This window comes from Sarcophilus harrisii, chromosome 4 (genome assembly GCF_902635505.1).
Source record: "Sarcophilus harrisii chromosome 4, mSarHar1.11, whole genome shotgun sequence".
NCBI lineage: Eukaryota > Metazoa > Chordata > Mammalia > Dasyuromorphia > Dasyuridae > Sarcophilus > Sarcophilus harrisii.
In genome coordinates, this window is record NC_045429.1 from 235148416 (window position 1) to 235167410 (window position 18995).

Below are 18995 nucleotides of genomic sequence, written 5' to 3' on the forward strand. Positions count from 1 at the left end.
GAGTCCCTCCTCCTTTCTTATATCTTTCCTCTATTTTCCTTTCTGTTTGACCTATCCCTTCCCTTTTTGCCTTTCCCTTCCCACTTTTCTATAAGGTCAGAGAGGTTTCTCTGTGAAACCAAATATGTTTAATATTTTCTCTTTGAGCCAAATCTAATGAGAATAAGATTCACTCAATGTTCATCCCCTCTCTTTTCCCCCTCAAATGTAATAGGTTTCTTTTGCTTCTTCATGAGATATAATTTCCCTCATTTTACCTCCACATTTCCCTTTTTCTGGTACAATCCTCTTTCCCCCTCTCATTTCTTTTTTTTTTTTTTTTTTTTTTTTTTTTTTTTTTTTTTTTTTTTTTTTTTTTAGCAGTAAAATCAAATTATACACGCACTATGTATATCCATGACAAAACAAGTTCTCAAGAATTATTTTTATCTTTTTGTGTCTCCTATATTTAGAAGTCAATTTTTTTGTTTATTTCTGGTCTTTTTACCAGAAATAAATGGAATTTACCTATTTCACTTAATGTCCATCTTCTTCCCTAAAAGAAAACGCTCATTTTGGGGTGGTAGTTTATTCTTAGCTGCACTCCAAGTTCCTTTGCCTTTCAAAATATCATATTCCAGGCCCTTTTATCCCTTAAGTTGTAAATTGCTAAATCTTGGGTAATCCTTATTGTGGCTCCTTGGTATTTGAATTTTTTTGGGGGTTTTTTTTTTTTTTTTTTCTGGCTGTTTGTAATATTTTTTCTTTGGTCTGATAGTTCTGAAATTTAGCCATGATACTCCTTGGAATTTTAATTTTGGGGGCTCTTTCAGGAGGGGTTCAGTGAATTCTTTCAATGGCTATTTTACCTTCTTATTCCATGATAGGAATCCTTCCCTAGCTTCTTTTAATTCCAGTGCTTTTCCTCTTGTAATTATTTCTATTTATCCTATATGGATAAATCCTTACTTTGTATATGCATGTGTTTGCATGTTGTCACCCCATTCAGATTCTCATTTCCTTCAGAGTAGAGATTTTTTTTTGTCTCTTGTCTCTTAAAATAAAAGTTGACTGATTAGCTCTATGAAGTCTTTCTCAATGTGTGCAGAAAGTGCTTTCCCTTTGATGTTCACTTGATTCATCCAACTCACATTTGGTTCCAGGAAGTTGCAGAGTATACAACAGCAATATTCCAGTAAACTATTTTGGCAGATAAACTAAACCATATTCAGGATAACCATGAAGTTTTAAACCCATTAGTGACTTAAGGAGGCATTTACCCCAAGCATGTGAATTCAACATTCACCTCCATCAAAAATAAAGTGCAAAGCAAATCTGAGAGAGAAACAGGATTCTTGGCTCTTTAAGAGGCACATAACATTCAGTTTTAGGTTAATAACAATCCAAAATATTATTATGATGCCCTGAATCTATTTATGGGCCAGTGACCTCTGGTCCATCTCAATTACTCAGCACTGATAGAGCCACATTAATTAGCTATAATCCTGAAAAGATGAGCTGAACACTTTTGTTCTCAACAGATCATCATCAATCATTGCTAAAGTCATTGACTGTATACCTCAAGTTAAAGTCACTTCCTCTCTAACCAAAACTTTCTAAACATTTTGAATTCCATTAGGCTCCTCTTGTGTGGCAAAGTGCATGATCCTGGTTCAATTCCAGATGAAATCTACAAGGCAGGAGATCAATTGCTCATACAAACACTGACAGAAATTTTCTGAGTTATAAAGAATAGATTACCTCCCACATATTCAACAAAATCTCCACTGCTTATCTTTATGCAGGAAAAGGAAATAGATGCCTCTGACAATCAGAGGGCTAAAGGTGGGGTCTTCTCTCTGAGTCAAAGCCAGTAAGATTGTTGCCAAAGTCTGTGGAAGGCCACAGATAGTGGGGCAACTCTGGATGGAGGTATAAAACCCTTCAGCCCAGAGGAAATCTGCTGACAGTGTTATATACAATTATAATAGCTCAAAACAAAGATGAGATGCAAAGATGAAAGAATATCATGGCTAATTCAGTTTCCCATCTCTCCTAAGGACTCTCGGCCTTTCTAAGAAGCCAGGGGGTGGTGACAACCTGTGTTGTAGTTGAAGCAGAGTAATACCAAGTGGCAGAAACATCTACATATAATAGCAAGTTGTTTATGTGGTCCTGAATGAGCAGTACATAGTTAGCACATGAGGTGTTGTTATAGTTATGGAAGGGTATTGGGGTATATAAGTCTGAGAGAAATTGGAATAAACAGACTCCATGTTTTGACCATCCATGTGAGTCTTACCTCATCATTCCTCCACTATGACCAAGGACTTGGGCTGGTACCAAGGTCCTCCAGATAGCTAGTCCAAATGTATTTTTGCATCCCAACTTGGGGGATCTAGAAAGCACACAACAAAAGTCCTTCTAATTGATTTAATTTCACCTGGAATATGGTCATCTACCTGACTGCTTGGTGTAGCTTCAGAAAGGGATAAGGAATAATCATTATAATATTTTTTGCTTGACAATTCCAGGAAAAATTCCAAGAAAAGAACAGGGGCATATGCACAACATCCATGGATCTTACCAATGTCTTTGATACTCAGTTCAAGTGCTTACAATGATGGCAAATGCTGAGAGAAATTCATCAGTATTTTATAACAGTTTTATGATGATGTGCTTGCATGAATTCTGGATAATGGACAATATTCTTGAGTTTTCCCAGTCACCTATAAAGTGAAGCAAGGTTAGGTGTTTGTTTCCTGTTTTTCAGACTGATGTCAGATATCTTCAGCGATGACAAAAATAACATCAAGGTCAGCTACACTCCTGATTATAATTCCAGAGAAACTGAGCAAGACAGAGATTAGAGACCAATTTAATAGTTTATCAAATGGAGAGATATACTGGGACCAAATGGGTCTTGGTCTCAGGGCTGGACGAGACTATCATCTCAAAGAATCCAGCACTAAGTATCAGACAGCAAGCTTTTTTATAGGATAACAAGAACAATGACATAATGGGGGAGATAACTGGATGGGGATAACCTAATAGGGGGAGGATGACATAATGGAGGGAGGTACTGGAGAGGTTACTGATATTCTAATGACATCTAAAATGAATAAAGACCTTTATCCCATTGAACATTAAGGGGGAAAAAGTATACCTTAAAGTCTAAGATATAAGACCTTTATCCTATCAAACATTAAGAGGGAATGGTTATAACCTAAGGCAGAGTAACTAAATCAAACATTAAGAGGGAAACCTGAGGCAGATAGGACAATGGGGAAACTAGGTCAGGACATCAAAAGGAAACTGTGGCACAACATGATGGTAAATTATTTATCTTGAAAACAGCGAGATATGACTAAAATGCAGGGAAGTTGTTAATGCATGATTTTTGTTCACAGATGATCATACACTCAATGTAATCTCTGAAATTGTAACAAAGTATAGATTGAGTCTCAGCTGTTTATGCTAATTTGAGTCTTTACATTTAATTTCTTTAATTATATTATATGTAATATAATATATAAATATACATAATTATATTTGATTTAATTATTTAATTAATTTAACATATTACATTATTAAATGTACTAAATACATTATTAGTAATGACTACCAAGTTTTCCACTTATCAGTACCATACCATCCACACATGGAATCATTGGTCATTGCAAATGGAGAAATTCTACATGTTGTAGATAAGTTCACTTATGTTGGTGGTATATTTTCAGAGGGATGGCCACATAAATGATGAGGTTGATGCATATCTTGCTAGAACTAATTCAGTGTTTGGGAGGCTCTGAAGGAAAGTGTGGGTGAGAAAAGATATTAGACTGTTTATCAGACTGAAGGTCTATGTAGCCTACTGACCTCATTGTTGTATGCTTATGAAATTTCCACAGTATATCAGCACAACACTAGGAATTACTTCCATTTGAAATGTCTTAGAAAGATTCTGAAGTTCACCTGGCTAAATAAGGTTCTGGATGCAGAGAACCTTTCTTGAGCTGAATTGTGAAGCATTCAAGCTCTTCTGCCAAGAATGAAACTGATGGTCTGACCACATGGTTCAAATGCCAGAAGTATGCTTGCCTGAAAGACTATTTCTTGGAGAATTGACAGAAGGCAAGTACCTGTGTGGAGGTCAGAAGAAATGATATGCAAGGACATTTTCAAGGTTTCTCTGAAGAACTTTGGAATAATGAGACATGGAAGACACTGGCATAGGACTGCCTGTATCAAAGAAGGTGTTTCATTCTGAGTAAGGTTGAATTATAATAGCTCAAAACAAAGATGAGATGCAAAAATTGCAGATTCATCTCCACCCCAAATGTTCATATGAACTATTTGTGCCTGGACTATGATAAATCTTTTCAAGCTAATATTGGTATGATTAATGATGTATCATTTTTCATTATTATATTTCATGAGAGTATTATGTACTCTCATTACATTCAGAGTCAACTAGGTGGTATCATGAATAGAAAATTGGGACTCAAATCAGGAAGTATTCAAATCTAGCTTCTGAAAATTATTAAGATTAGGAAAAATTAGGATATTGCATATATAATCAACCTGTGTGAGACGAGTTTCTCCTTTCCCAAATTAACTAATTAGAGACATTTTCAGGTACAAAGAGAAAACATTTATTTAATCCCTGCAGGGAGAGGCCACCCCAACTTCTGCCATGTGCTCCTAAACCTAACAACCCAGAAGCAGTTAAATAAGAAAAGATCCAACCCTTTTCATTGGATAGACTAAAAGGACATAACCATCATTGACCAATGGTCACCAATGTTGTCTGCTTCCCACAGACCATGTCACTTCCTATAATTTCTGTCACTTCCTGTCTGACCTTTTAAAAATCATGTGATTTCCCAAGGTCTTTCTTGGACCTAGAGTCCAAGGCCTGATCTCCCAGCTCTGGGAATAGTGACTTAGTCTCAATACTGAGAAATACTTCATCCAATCAGTCCCATACGTATATCAGATTGCTTTCTGTTTTATGAATAGGGGAGAGATTAAGGAAGGAGGGAGAAAAAAATTTGGAAAACAAAGTCTTACAAAAATGAATGTTAAAAACTATCTTTAAACATATTTGGAAAAATACTATTGAGAAAAAAAGAAAAAGATAAACTGAGTAGACTCTGTGTTTGTAAAGACAGTGTACTTTCTTTATCAAAAGATAGGGAAAGACTTCCTTTAAAGATTCTTATTTAACAACTAAAAAGTAGGTCATCTTTTCTATATTCTAAATCAAGTGCATAAAATGAAATTAAGGGCTTTTAGGAGAAAACTTATTCCCTGATTAGAGAATCAGAAGATTCCCATATCCTAGATAAGAAAGTTGTAACAATATAAAGTATGCCTGAAAGGAAATTTTCACTTTATTAAAGATGAAATAAATCATTGTTGTCAGAAAAACCAGCCAATATCAGCCCTGGATAAGTAAAAGAAAGAATGAAAAGTAGATCTTTAAATAGTACCTCTATTGTTTGTTAGAATTTCTGGCCTGGAGCTAATGCAAATTTTCTTAATTAAACTGTTTCAGCTGGCTAAATAGTGTTTGAGCAAGGAATTTCTGTAATTTAAGAGTTCTCTAAAGACTTGGTAGTTAAGACATCCATAGTTAAGCAACTGAAGGAAGGAAAGAAAGAAGATAGTATTTTCTTTAACAAAGGTTAACTGGCAGAAGAATGGGGTGAAGTTGTTCTCCAGTGCAAACTTAAAATCCCCATTTTTCAATAGGGGTTTCATTCAATGAGTCACATTCAATAACAAAGAAAACTCAGTGCCAAATTATTGCCTAGTATATAACTAGAAAAGTAGATTCCCTTTGCTCCCTTGAGATATGAGGTTTCAAGTTTATTACTCCCTTCTCAGAATCTTCATTAAGATGTTCTCTAAATTTTGATATTCCTCATTTGTCTATGACTTTCACTGGAGATTTCTGCATTCCTAAGATTTTATTAAAAAATAGAAGTTCACATATATACATAGTCACTATCACCCCCAGGATCAAATACAAAATCTTCTGTTTGGCATTCAACATCCTGCATAATCTTCCACACCACCCACACCACCCAACCCTACCCAATCTCACCACCACACATCTTTCCAATCTTCTTAAGCTTTATACTACCTTCTCCCCACTCCCACCCACTAAGAACTAAGTGACAACTGACTTCAAAGTCCTGGGCATTTTCACTGGCTGTTCCCATATCTGGAACCTTCTTCCTCATTCTCTGACTCTCAGGTTTTATTAAATCTCAGCTGAAGTGCCAACTTCTAAATGAAACAAACACGTTTCCCTGTTCCTCTTTAATTCAAAGGTAGGTTTTTGTTGTTGTTGTTGTTGTTTTAATATATTGCTTGTTTTTCAAATAGCTATTTGCATTAGAATTAGAACAGTGAATTTTGAGACCTGGAAATGTCTTTTGTCTTTCAAAGTGTTTATTTCCAGTGCTTAGCACAGTGCCTAGTACTTATCAGTTACTCAACAAATCCTCATTCAATGATTGACTGAGGCTAGAAGCCATATATAACCTTATGGAAAAGAATATGAGAGATACATACTAATGTATACTACTGAGCTTAGAGCCACACTCTGTAGCTGACATACAAGCATCTACAAGCCAGTAGCAGCTGCTAATAGACTGGCAATGCTCTGCTGCCATAAGATAGATCAGAGAAACACTTGCTACTGCTATTGCAGGAACAATGATTGGGATAGAACTGGGTCCCTATTCTTTTACAGAGAGGATAGCTGTGGTTATAGGTGGTTTCAGAATTTCCTTCTACCACTCCCTGAATTTTTGGGAAGGGCAAGTGGGAAAGCATTTGGAAGATTGCTGGAGGCAGAAGGCTCCATGTAAGGGCACTGAACTTTTTTCTTCTTTTTTTTTTTACTATGTTCAATAAATCATGTTATCAGTGTATGTGGAGCTTCTAGTCCTGTGAATATAAAAAAGGGGGTGGGGTACAGAAATGAAAGCAAAGAGAACAAGCATTTATTAATTGCCTACTCTGTGGCAAGAGACCCTAGGTGATGTAGTAGATAGAGTATTGAGCTTGGAATTAGGAAAACTCAAATAAATCCAACTTCAGGCATTTACTAGTTGCATGACTTACTATTTGCCTCAATTTTCTAATCTGTAAAATGAACTAGAGAAGGAAATAACAAACTACTCCACTATCTGCCAAGAAAACTCCAAATGAAAAGGCAGACAGAACTAAAACAACTGAATAGCATGTGCCAGGTTCTATGCTAATTCTTTACAAATATTATTTCACTTGATCCTCATTTTGATGCAATGCTAGTGGTAGAGAATTGAGGTGTGAGAATGCTCCCTGGTTGGCTCACAGGTCCAATGTGAAAGAATTTGTGAACCCAGAAAAGTCTGAATGGCAAAAGGGATTTTTATTGGCACTGAGAAGCCAGCTTTACTAGGAAGACAGTTTCCTCAGTGGCAAGGTCCTGACAGAGAAATAACAAAAGGTTATCACTGAGAAGATGGTATCTTCATAGCGGGTAAGAGTCCCATCAGACAGCTGTACTAAGAAGAGAGGTTCCTTGGCAAGGCATAATCCTGCTTCAGACTTTTGCAGAGATGTGAAATTCAGAATTGTCCTTTATAGCAGTCTGAGGCCAGAGCTTCCATTCAAAATTGATTGAGAAAAACTCAATGTTGTCAATACCGGTCTAGATTTCCATTTGAAAAGAGAGTACTTATCTTGGAGTTTCAAGCCACTCAATAGGAATATCAGGTCCAGATTTCAACCTGAATGAGACCACTTAAGTTGGAGCTACTGGGAGTGGCCCTAGGCTAATATTCAACTCAATAGATGGTGCAGCTTGTCCCTGCCAAGATTTCCAACAGAATGAAACCACTTAAAAGCCTTGAAGGGTGAGTCTCTGCCAAAGGAGAGTTTCAGAGTTTACCCCCAAAAAGCCAAGGGGGACACAATTTGCATCAGTTCGATCTTGCTCAAAGCCAGAAATTCAATATTTCATATATTCCAAAAATGTATGTAAAATCATTCTATTTTCTCCAATGAGAGATTTCCATCTTTTTTTTCCTGATTATTGATTAAAAAAAAGAAAGTTAAGAGGAAACTTAATAATAGAGAGCTATAAAGTGAATTATTATTTCCCTTACTGCTGTTTTCTGACAATAGGATTTTGATCATGTAAATAAATCTTGTGAAAGGAGCACTTAAAAAATTAATTCAACTCTGATTCTGAATTTTGAGCAACACCTATGTTTTAATCCTGTGATGAATTCTCCCTTCATTAGAGTAGCATCTCTTCTCCACATACAGTTTTTAGAGAGTTGCTTGAGCATTGAAAGGAAAAATTACTTGCCTCCACAGCATCTCTTCTGAAATTGCCAGTGGAGACCTCTAGGCTACCTGAATTAAGAGGTATCCTCAACTTCAGCCATAGGAATTTTTACTTACTGGACAATATGGGGTAGAAAGAATCTCTGCTAATAAGGAAAACAGACACAACTCTGCTGTTGAAATAACATCCAGGGACAGCACATGTAAGGTGAATGCAGAAGCAGTGGGGTAGGAAGGCTGCTGGTTATGGGCAATTAATTACAGAAGAGCCAAGTTAAAAGTTTCAGTTTTAGATCAGAGGGGGGAATTGAAGGATGACTCGAGACCAGGAGCAAGATCCCCAATGTAAAGGGCTGAAATTCTTGAGTTCATGCACGGAGGTTCAGACAAGCAAGCACTTAAGACTAATTACCAATTGGACAATACTCTTATTAGTATTTCCTTGGAAAATGGCCTGTCCCACCATTCTGTGCTGGCTCGATTGGACGAGTGAGTGTGACTCCAGATGGTAGAAGAAAGAGGAGATTCCTGTGTCCACTCTCTCTCCTCTCCCTTCCACAAAGAATAAATATTAAGGACTTTTGCTTATCTTGACTCTGGCTGATTCTAAAGTATCCAGGGTGCTGACGCAGTCTTCACACCCACCCACCCTAGGATTCTAAAAGATTACAATTTTACAATTTTAATTTAATTTATTTTTTTAAATATACATTTCATGAATCATGTTGGGAGAGAAAAATCAAAACAAGAGGAGAAAAAAAGGGAGAAAAAAACAGAATACAGAAGTGAGTATTGCATGTGTTGATTTACATTCAATCTCAAAAATTCTTTTCCTGTATACAGAGACATTATTCATCCAAAGTTAATTGGTATTGCCTTGGATCACTGAACCACTGAGAAAAAACAAGTCTCTTAATTGATCATTGCACATTCTTGCTGTTCTTGTGTATAATGTATTCCTGATTCTACTTGTTTCGCTCAGCATCAGCTCATGATGCTTTTCTAAGACTTTTCTAAAATCATCTTGTTCATCATTTTTATAGAAAAATAATATTCCATTACCTTCATAAACCACAACCTGTTCAGCCATTCCCCAATTGATTAACAACTATTTATTTTCCAATTCTTTCCTGTTATAAACATTTTTGCACATAGGCATTCTTTACCCTTCTTTATGATTTCCTTGGGATACAGATCCAGTAGGAACACAGCTGAGTCAAAGGATATGCACAGTCCTATAGCTCTTTGGGCATAGTTCCAAATAGCTCTCCACATTGATTGGATAATTTCACAACTCCATCAATAATGCATTAGTGTCCCAGGTTTCCCACATCCTCTCCAACATTTATCAATATGTTTTCCTCTCAATTTGACCAATTTGAAAGGTGAAGTGATACATCAGTGTTATTTTAATTTGCATTTTTCTAATCAATAGTGATTTTGAGCATTTTTTCATAGTATTACAGATGGCTTTAATTTTGTCATCTGAAAATTGTCTATTCATATTCTTTGACCATTTGTCAATAGGGAAATGATTGATATTCTTATAAATTTCATGCAATTCCTTATATATTTTAGAAATAACACCTTTACAAAGGATATGAACAGATAATTTTTAGAAGAAGAAATTAAAACTATTTCTTATCATATGAGAAGGTGCTTTGAATCACTATTGATCAGAGAAATGCAAATTAAGACACCTTTCAAATTGACTAAGATGACAGGAAAAAACAAGAATGAATGTTGGAGGAAATGTGGGAAAACTGGGACACTAATACATTGTTGATGGAGTTGTGAACGGATCCAGTCATTCTGGAGAGCAATTTGGAACTATGTTCAAAAAGTTATCAAACTGTGCATACCTTTTGACCCAGCAGTGTTTCTATTGGGCCTATATCCCAAAGAGTTCTTAAAGGAAAGAAAGGGACCCACATGTGCAAAAATGTTTGTGGAAGCCCTTTCCAAAAATTGGAAAATGAGTGGATTCCCATCCATTAGAAAATGACTGAATAAGTTATGGTATATGAATGTTATGAAATATTATTGTTCTATAAGAAATGATCAGGAGGATGATTTTAGAAAGTCCTGTAGAGACTTACATGAACTGATGCTAAGTGAAATGAGCAAAACCAGGAGATCATTGTACAGTACATCAACATCAATATTACATGACAATCAATTCTGATGAACATGACTCTTTCCAACAATAAAATGGTTGATGCTAGTTCCAAAGATCTCATGATGAAAAGAGCCATCTACACCCAAAGAGAGGACTATAGGACCTGAATGTGGATCACAACATAACATTCTCACTCTTTTTGTTGTTTCTCTTTTGCATTTTGTTTTCTTACTCACTTACTTTCTTTTTTTAATCTATTTTTTAATTTTGTACAGCAAGAGAATTGTATAAATATATTTATACATATTGGATTTAACATATATTTTAACATGTTTAACATATGTTGGATTGCTTGCCATCTGCAGAAGGAGATGGGAGAAAGGAGAAGAAAGTCTGGAGTGTAGGGTTATACAAGGGTCAATGTTGTCAAATTGTCCATGCATATGTTTTGAAAATAAAAAGCTTTATTTAAAAAAAAAAAAAAAAAAAAAGGAAAGAAAGAAGACCTTTATCAGAAATCCTGGTTTTGAACATTTTTCCCCAGCTTTGTACTTCTCTTTTAATTTAATTTTTGTTGGTTTTATTTGTGCAAAACCTTTTAAATTTAATGTCATTAAAGTTGTCCATTTTGTTTTTCATAATGCACTCTAGTTCTTCTTTGGTCATAGATTCCTCCCTTCTTCAAAGATCTGATAAGTAAATTATCCCAATTTGATTATGGTATTGCCATTTATGCTCAAATGATGTAGCCATTTTTACCTTATTTTGGTATGGGTTGTGAGATATTAGAAACTCTGTGCCAAATTTCTAACATTATTTTCCAGTTTTCCCAGGAATTTTTGTCAAAATAGTGAGTTCTTCACCCAGAAACTGATGTTGGGGGTTTGTCAAATACTAGATTACTATTGGCATCAATTATTGCATCATGTGTATCTAATCATTCCACTGATCCAACACTCTATTTCTTAGCTATTAACAAATGGTTTTGATGACTACTGCTTAATAATATAATTTTAGGTCTATTCTCCTAATACCATCATTGCATTTTTTTTCATTAATTTCCTTGATATTCTTGACCTTTTTCCTTTCAGATGATTTTGTTATTTCTTTTTCTAGCTCTTTAAATAAGTTTTTAGCACTTTGATTGGTATGGCATTAAACAAGTAGGACAAGTTAGAAGAATGATCATTTTTATTATATTAGCTTGGCCCACCCATGAGCAAGTGATATTTTTCCAATTATTTAGATCTGACTTTATTTGTATGAGAATATTTTGTAACTGTGTTCATATAATTCCTGGATTTGTCTTGGCAGGTTGATACCCAAATATTTTATTTTGTCTACAGTTATTTTAAATGGAATTTCTCTTTCTATCTCTTGTTGCTGGGCTTTCTCAGTAATATATAGAAATGCTGATGATTTGTGTGTGTTTATTTTACATCATGCAACTTTGCTAAAGCTGTTAATTGTTTCACATAGGTATTTGGATAATTTTCTAGGATTCTTTAAGTATATTATCATATCATCTGCAAAGATTGATATTTTTATTTTCTCATTGCCTAATGTAATTTCTTTGTTTTTTTTTTTTCTTATTGCTAAAGCCAATATTTCCAGAACAATGTTGACTAATAATGGTGATAATGGACTTTCTTGTTTCACCCCTGACTTCATTGGGAATGTTTCTAGCTTCTCTCTAATACAAATGATGCTTGCTGTTAGTTTTGAATAGATACCTCTTGTTGTTTTAAGGAAAGATTCCTTTATCTCTATACTTTCTAGTATTTTTAATAGGAATGGTGCTGTATTTTCTCAAAAAGCTTTTTCTGCATCTCTTGAGATTGTTATATGTTTTCTATTGGTTTTGTTATTGATATGGTCGATTATGGTAATAGTTTACCTGATATTGAACTAACCCTGCATTCCTGGTATAAATCCTATTTGGTCATAGTATATTAACTTGCTGATAAATTGTTGTGATCTCTTTGTTAATGTTATATTTTTAAATTTTGCATCAATATTCATTAGGGAGACAAGTCTGTAATTTTCTTTCTCTCTTTTGGTTCTTTCTGGTGAAGTATCACTACAGTATTTGTGTCATAGAAGCAATTTTGCAGGGCTCCTTCTTTATTTATTTTTTCCAAATAGTTTACATAAAATTGAAATTAATTGTTCTTTAAATGTTTCATAAAATTCACTTGTAAATCCATATGGCCCTGGGTATTTTTTATTAGGGAGTTGATTGATAACTTGTTCAATTTTTTTTCTAAAATAGGACTATTTAAATAATTTATTTCCTCTTCTGTTAATCTGGAATTAAATTAAATTAAATCTGGAAATAAATTAAATTAAAATTAAATAAATTATTTAATTTTTTTTTTGTATTTTTGTAAATATTTATCCATTTCAATTAAATTGTTAGATTTGTTGCCATACAGTTTGTCAAAATAGTTCCTAATTATTGTTTTAATTTCTTCTTCATTGGTGGCAAGTTTACCCTTTTCATTTTTGATCTAATTTTGATTTTTTCTTTCCTTTTTCTAATCAAATTAACCAAAGGCTTATCTATTTTATTGTTTTTATTTTCAAAAAATCAACTCAATTTTATTAATTAGTTCAATATTTTTCTTAATTTCAATTTTATTAATCTCTCCTTTGAGTTTCAGAATTTATAATTTGGTATTTAATTGAGTGTCTTTAATTTATTCTTTTTCTAGCTTTTTTAGTTGCAAGCCTATAATTCAATGATCTTCTCTTTCTTTATTTTATTCCTGGTATCTATTTAGAGACATAAAATTTCTTCTAAGAACTGCTTTGGCTACATTCCCTAAGTTCTGGTATATTGTCTCATTATTGTCATTCTCTTGGATGAAATTATGGATTGTATCTGTAATTTGTTGTTTGATGCACTCATTATTTAAAATTCAATTATTTAATTTCCAAGTGTTTTTTAGTTTATCTTTCCCTGATCCTTTGTTCAATATAATTTTTGTTTCATCATGTTCTGAAAAGGAAGTATTTACTTTTTCTGCCTTTTTGTATTTTATTGTGAGATTTTTATGCCAAATACATGGTGATTTTTTATGTAGGTGGCATGTACTGTCAAGAAAAAGTTGTATTCTCTTTTATCCCTATTCAATTTTCTCCAGAGGACTATCAAATCAATTTTTCTAGGATTTTAATATTTTGAATTATTTTATGGTTAGATTTATCTAATTCTGAGAGGGGAATGTTAAAGTCCCCCTCTATCATAGTTTTGCTGTTTATTTCTTTCTGTAACTGTATTAATATCTTTTCTAGGAATCTGGGAACTCTACCACTAGGTGTGTGTGTGTATATATATATATATATATATATATATATATATATACACATTTAGTATCATTTCTACTTCAGTGTTTACAGTATCCTTTATCAAAATGTACTTTCCTTCCTTACTAATTTTAATTAAATCTAATTTTACTTTTGGTTCATATGGGACCAGAGTTGCTACTCTTGCTTTTTTTGCTTCAACTGAAGCATAATAAATTCTGCTCTTCTTTTTACCTTTATCCTTTATGTATCTCTGTGGGTCAAATGTATTTCTTTTAAACAACATTTTGGATGATTCTGTTTTTTAATCCACTCTTGCTATTCACTTCTGCTTTATGGGAGAGTTCATCTCATTCACATTCACATTTATGATTACTCTCTATTTTCTTCCCTAACATTTTCCCCCTGTACATAATTTTGCTCTTTCTTTCCACCCTCTCTTTCTTTAGAAGTTTTTTTTTTTATTGTTTTAAGATTCTTTTTTTTTTTTAAATAGCCTTTTATTTACAGGATATATGCATGGGTAACTTTACAGCATTAACAATTGCCAAACCTCTTGTTCCAATTTTTCACCTCTTACCCCCCACCCTCCCTAGATGGCAGGATGACCAGTAGATGTTAAATATATTAAAATATAAATTAGATACACAATAAGTATACATGACCAAAACGTTATTTTGCTGTACAAAAGAATCAGACTCTGAAATATTGTACAATTAAGCTTGTGAAGGAAATCAAAAATGCAGGTGTGCATAAATATAGGGATTAGAATTCAATGTAATGGTTTTAGTCATCTCCCAGAGTTCTTTTTCTGGGCATAGCTGGTTCAGTTCATTACTGCTCCTTTGGAAATGATTTAGTTGATCTCGTTGCTGAGGATGGCCTGGTCCATCAGAACTGGTCATCATATAGTATTGTTGTTGAAGTATATAATGATCTCTGGTCCTGCTCATTTCACTCAGCATCAGTTCGGGAAAGTCTCTCCAGGCCTTTCTGAAATTATCCTGTTGGTCATTTCTTACAGAACAGTAATATTCCATAATATTCATATACCATAATTTATTCAGCCATTCTCCAACTGATGGACATCCATTCAGTTTCCAGTTTTAGCCACTACAAAGGGCTGCCACAAACATTCGTGACTACAGGTCCCTTTCCTTCTTTATAATCTCTTTGGGATATAATCCCAGTAGTAACACTGCTGGATCAAAGGGTATGCACAGTTTGATAACTTTTTGAGCATAGTTCCAAAACTACTCTCCAAAATGGTTGGATTCGTTCACAACTCCACCAACAATGCATCAATGTCCCAGTTTTCCCACATCCCCTCCAACAATCATCATTATTTTTTCCTGTCATCTTAGCCAATCTGACAGGTGTGTAGTGGTATCTTAGAGTTGTCTTAATTTGCATTTCTCTGATTAATAATGACTTGGAGCATCTTTTCATATGACTAGAAATAGTTTCAATTTCTTCATCTGAGGAATTGTCTGTTCATATCCTTTGACCATTTTTCAATTGGAGAATGAGCTTGATTTTTATAAATTAGAGTTAATTCTCTATATATTTTGGAAATGAGGCCTTTATCAGAACCTTTGACTGTAAAAATATTTTCCCAGTTTATTGCTTCCCTTCTAATCTTGTTTGTGTTAGGTTTGTTTGTACAAAAACTTTTCAGTTTGGTATAATCAAAATTTTCTATTTTTTGATCAGTAATGATCTCTAGTTCTGCTTTGGTCATAAGACCTTCCCTTCCACAGGTCTGAGAGGTAAACTATCCTGTGTTCCTCTAATTTATTAATAATTTCATTCTTTATGCCTAGGTCATGAACCCATTTTGACCTTATCTTGGTGTACGGCGTTAAGTATGGATCAATGCCTAGTTTCTGCCATATTAGTTTCCAATTTTCCCAGCAATTTTTATCAAACATTAAGTTCTTATCCCAAAAGCTAGGATCTTTGGGTTTGTCAAAGACTAGGTTGCTATATTTGTTGACTGTTTTATCCCTTGAACCTAATCTATTCCACTGATCAACTAATCTATTCCTTAGTCAATAACAAATAGTTTTGGTAACTGCTGCTCTATAATATAATTTTAGATCTGGTACAGCTAAGCCACCTTCATTTGATTTTTTTTTTTCATTAATTCCCTTGAAATTCTTGACCGTTTGTTTTTCCATATGAACTTTGTTGTTATTTTTTCTAGGTCATTAAAATAGTTTTTTGGGACTCTGACTGGTATAGCGCTAAATAAATAGATTAGTTTAGGTAATATTGTCATCTTTATTATATTTGCTCGCCCTATCCAAGAGCATTTAATATTTTTCCAATTGGTTAGATCCGACTTAATTTGTGTGAAAAGTGGTCTGTAATTTTGCTCATAAAGTTTCTGATTTTCCCTTGGCAGATAGATTCCTAAATATTTTATATTATCAGTAGTTACTTTAAATGGAATTTCTCTTTGTAACACTGACTGTTGGATTTTGTTTAGTGATATATAAGAATGCTGATGACTTATGTGGGTTTATTTTATAACCAGCAACTTTGCTAAAGTTGTGGATTATTTCTAATAACTTTTTAGCAGAATCTCTGGGATTCTCTAAGTATACCATCATGTCATCGACAAAGAGTGATAATTTGGTTTCCTCATTGCCTATTCTTATTCCTTTAATCTCTTTCTCAGCTCTTATTGCTAAAGCTAGCGTTTCTAATACAATATTAAATAGTAACGGTGATGGTGGCAACCTTGTTTCACTCAGATCTTATTAGGAATGGTTGCAGTTTGTCTCCATTACATATGATGCTTACTGATGGTTTTAAATAGATGCTGCTGATTATTTTAAGGAAAAGTCCATTTATTCCTATACTCAAGTGTTTTTAATAGGAATGGATGTTGGATTTTATCAAATGCTTTTTCTGCATCTATTGAGATGATCATATGGTTTTGTTAATTTGGTTATTAACATGGCCAATTATATTGATAGTTTTCCTAATATTGAACCAGCCCTGCATTCCATGGTATAAATCCTACTTGATCATAGTGTATTATCTTGGAGATGATTTTCTGTAGTCTTTTTGCTAATATCTTATTTAAGATTTTAGCATCAATATTCATTAGGGAGATTGGTCTATAATTTTCTTTCTCTGTTTTCAGCCTACCTGGTTTAGGTATAAATACCATGTCTGTGTCATAGAAGAAATTTGGTAGGACTCCTTCATTCCCTATTTTATCAAATAATTTATGTAGCATTAGGAGCCAATTGTTCTTTAAATGTTTGGTAAAATTCACATGTAAATCCATCTTGTCCTGGGGATTTTTTCTTAGGGAGTTGTTTAATTGACTGTTCTATTTCTTTTTCTGAAATGGGACTATTCAAGCAATTTACTTCCTCCTCTGTTAGTCTGGGAAGTCTATATTTTTGGAGGTAGTCATCCATTTCACTTAGGTTATCAAATTTATTGGCATAAAGTTGAGCAAAATAACTCCTTATTATTTCTCTAATTTCCTCTTCATTGGTGGAAAGTTCTCCCTTTTCATTTTTAAGACTACTAATTTCATTTTCCTCTCTCCTTTTTCTAATCAGATTTACCAAAGGCTTATCTATTTTATTGGCTTTTCATAGAACCAACTCTTAGTTTTATTAATTAGTTCAATAGTTTTTTACTTTCAATATTTTTAATTTCTCCTTTTAATTTTAAATTTCCAATTTAGTATTTGATTGGGGTTTTTAATTTGGTCTTTTTTAGTTTTTTTAGTTGCAAGCCCAATTCATTAATCTTTTCTTTCTCTGTTTTATTCAAGTAAGCCTCTAAGGATATAAAATTCCCTCTTATTACCGCTTTGGCTGCATCCCACAAATTTTGGTATGATGTCTCATCATTGTCATTATCTTGAGTGAAATTATTAATTGTATCTATAATTTGCTGCTTCACCCAATCATTCTTTAAGATGAGATTGTTTAGTTTCCAATTACATTTGGTCTATTTCCCCTAACTTTATGTTGAATGTAGTTTTATTGCATCATGATCTGAAAAGAAGCATTTACTATTTCTGCTTCCTTGCATTTTAATTTTGAGGTCTTTATGTCCTAATATGTGGTCAATTTTGAATAGGTTCCATGAACTGCTGAGAAGAAAGTATATTCCTTTCTATCTCCATTCAATTTTCTCCAAAGATCCAACATACCTAATTTTTCTAATATTCTATTTACTTCTTTAATTTCTTTCTTATTTGTTTTGTGGTTTGATTTGACTAATTCTGAGAGTGCAAGGTTGAGATCTCCTACTATTACACTTTTGTTGTCTATTTCTTCTTGCAACTCTCTTAACTTCTCCTTTAGGAAGTTGGATGCCATACCACTTGGTGCATATATGTTTAATATTGATATTGCTTCGTTGTTTATGCTACCCTTTAGCAGGATGTAGTTTCCTTCCTTATCTCTTTTAATTAGAAGTTTTGTTTTTTTTTTTTAATCTGCCTCCTAGGTACTCTATCTTCTAAAACCACCCCCTCCTTCTCCTACCCATTTCTCCTAGTGTTTCTGCCCTCCCTTCTAACCAGCCCCTCTTTTCTTTCTTTTTCTCCTCCTATTTCTTTATGGGATAAGATAAATTTCTACACTCAACTGAATGATTAAGTTATTCCCTTTGAACCAAAACTGAAGAGATCAAAATTTCAAACAATGCTTATCCCCCTCAATTTCTTTCCCTCGATTATTATAGGTCTTTTGTGTCTCTTCATATGATCTCATTTGTTTCATTGTTTCATTGTTTCATTCATTGTTAACAGGATTAAACATTCATTCATTGTTTCCCCTTTCTTCTTCTCTCAGTACAATTCTTTTTCCATGCCTTAATTGTTGGAATACACAGGAGAGCTGTTGGAATACATGGAAACCATCTGACAGTGGCTGCTGGAGATTCAACCCAGAATGGATCTCCTCTTGTGAAAAGATGATACAAGGAGACTGAGAGGCATTTGCTGTTCTCTAACCTTTCTGACTGAGAGGTTGCTGCATTGTATGACCTCTCTCCTCTTCCCTCTGCCTCCAATTTATCTCACTCCCAGTGTGCAACACCTTTGTTAGCAAAGGCTGCCTTGCAACTCCTTCAGATGTTGTGATACACAGCTATGGAGGTTCTCAGAGAATTGACCTATCCCTTAACAATTCCCCATTTTTTTTTTTTTTTTTTTGCTGTTATTTTCCTCCCACAGCATGATCTGCACACTGAGGAA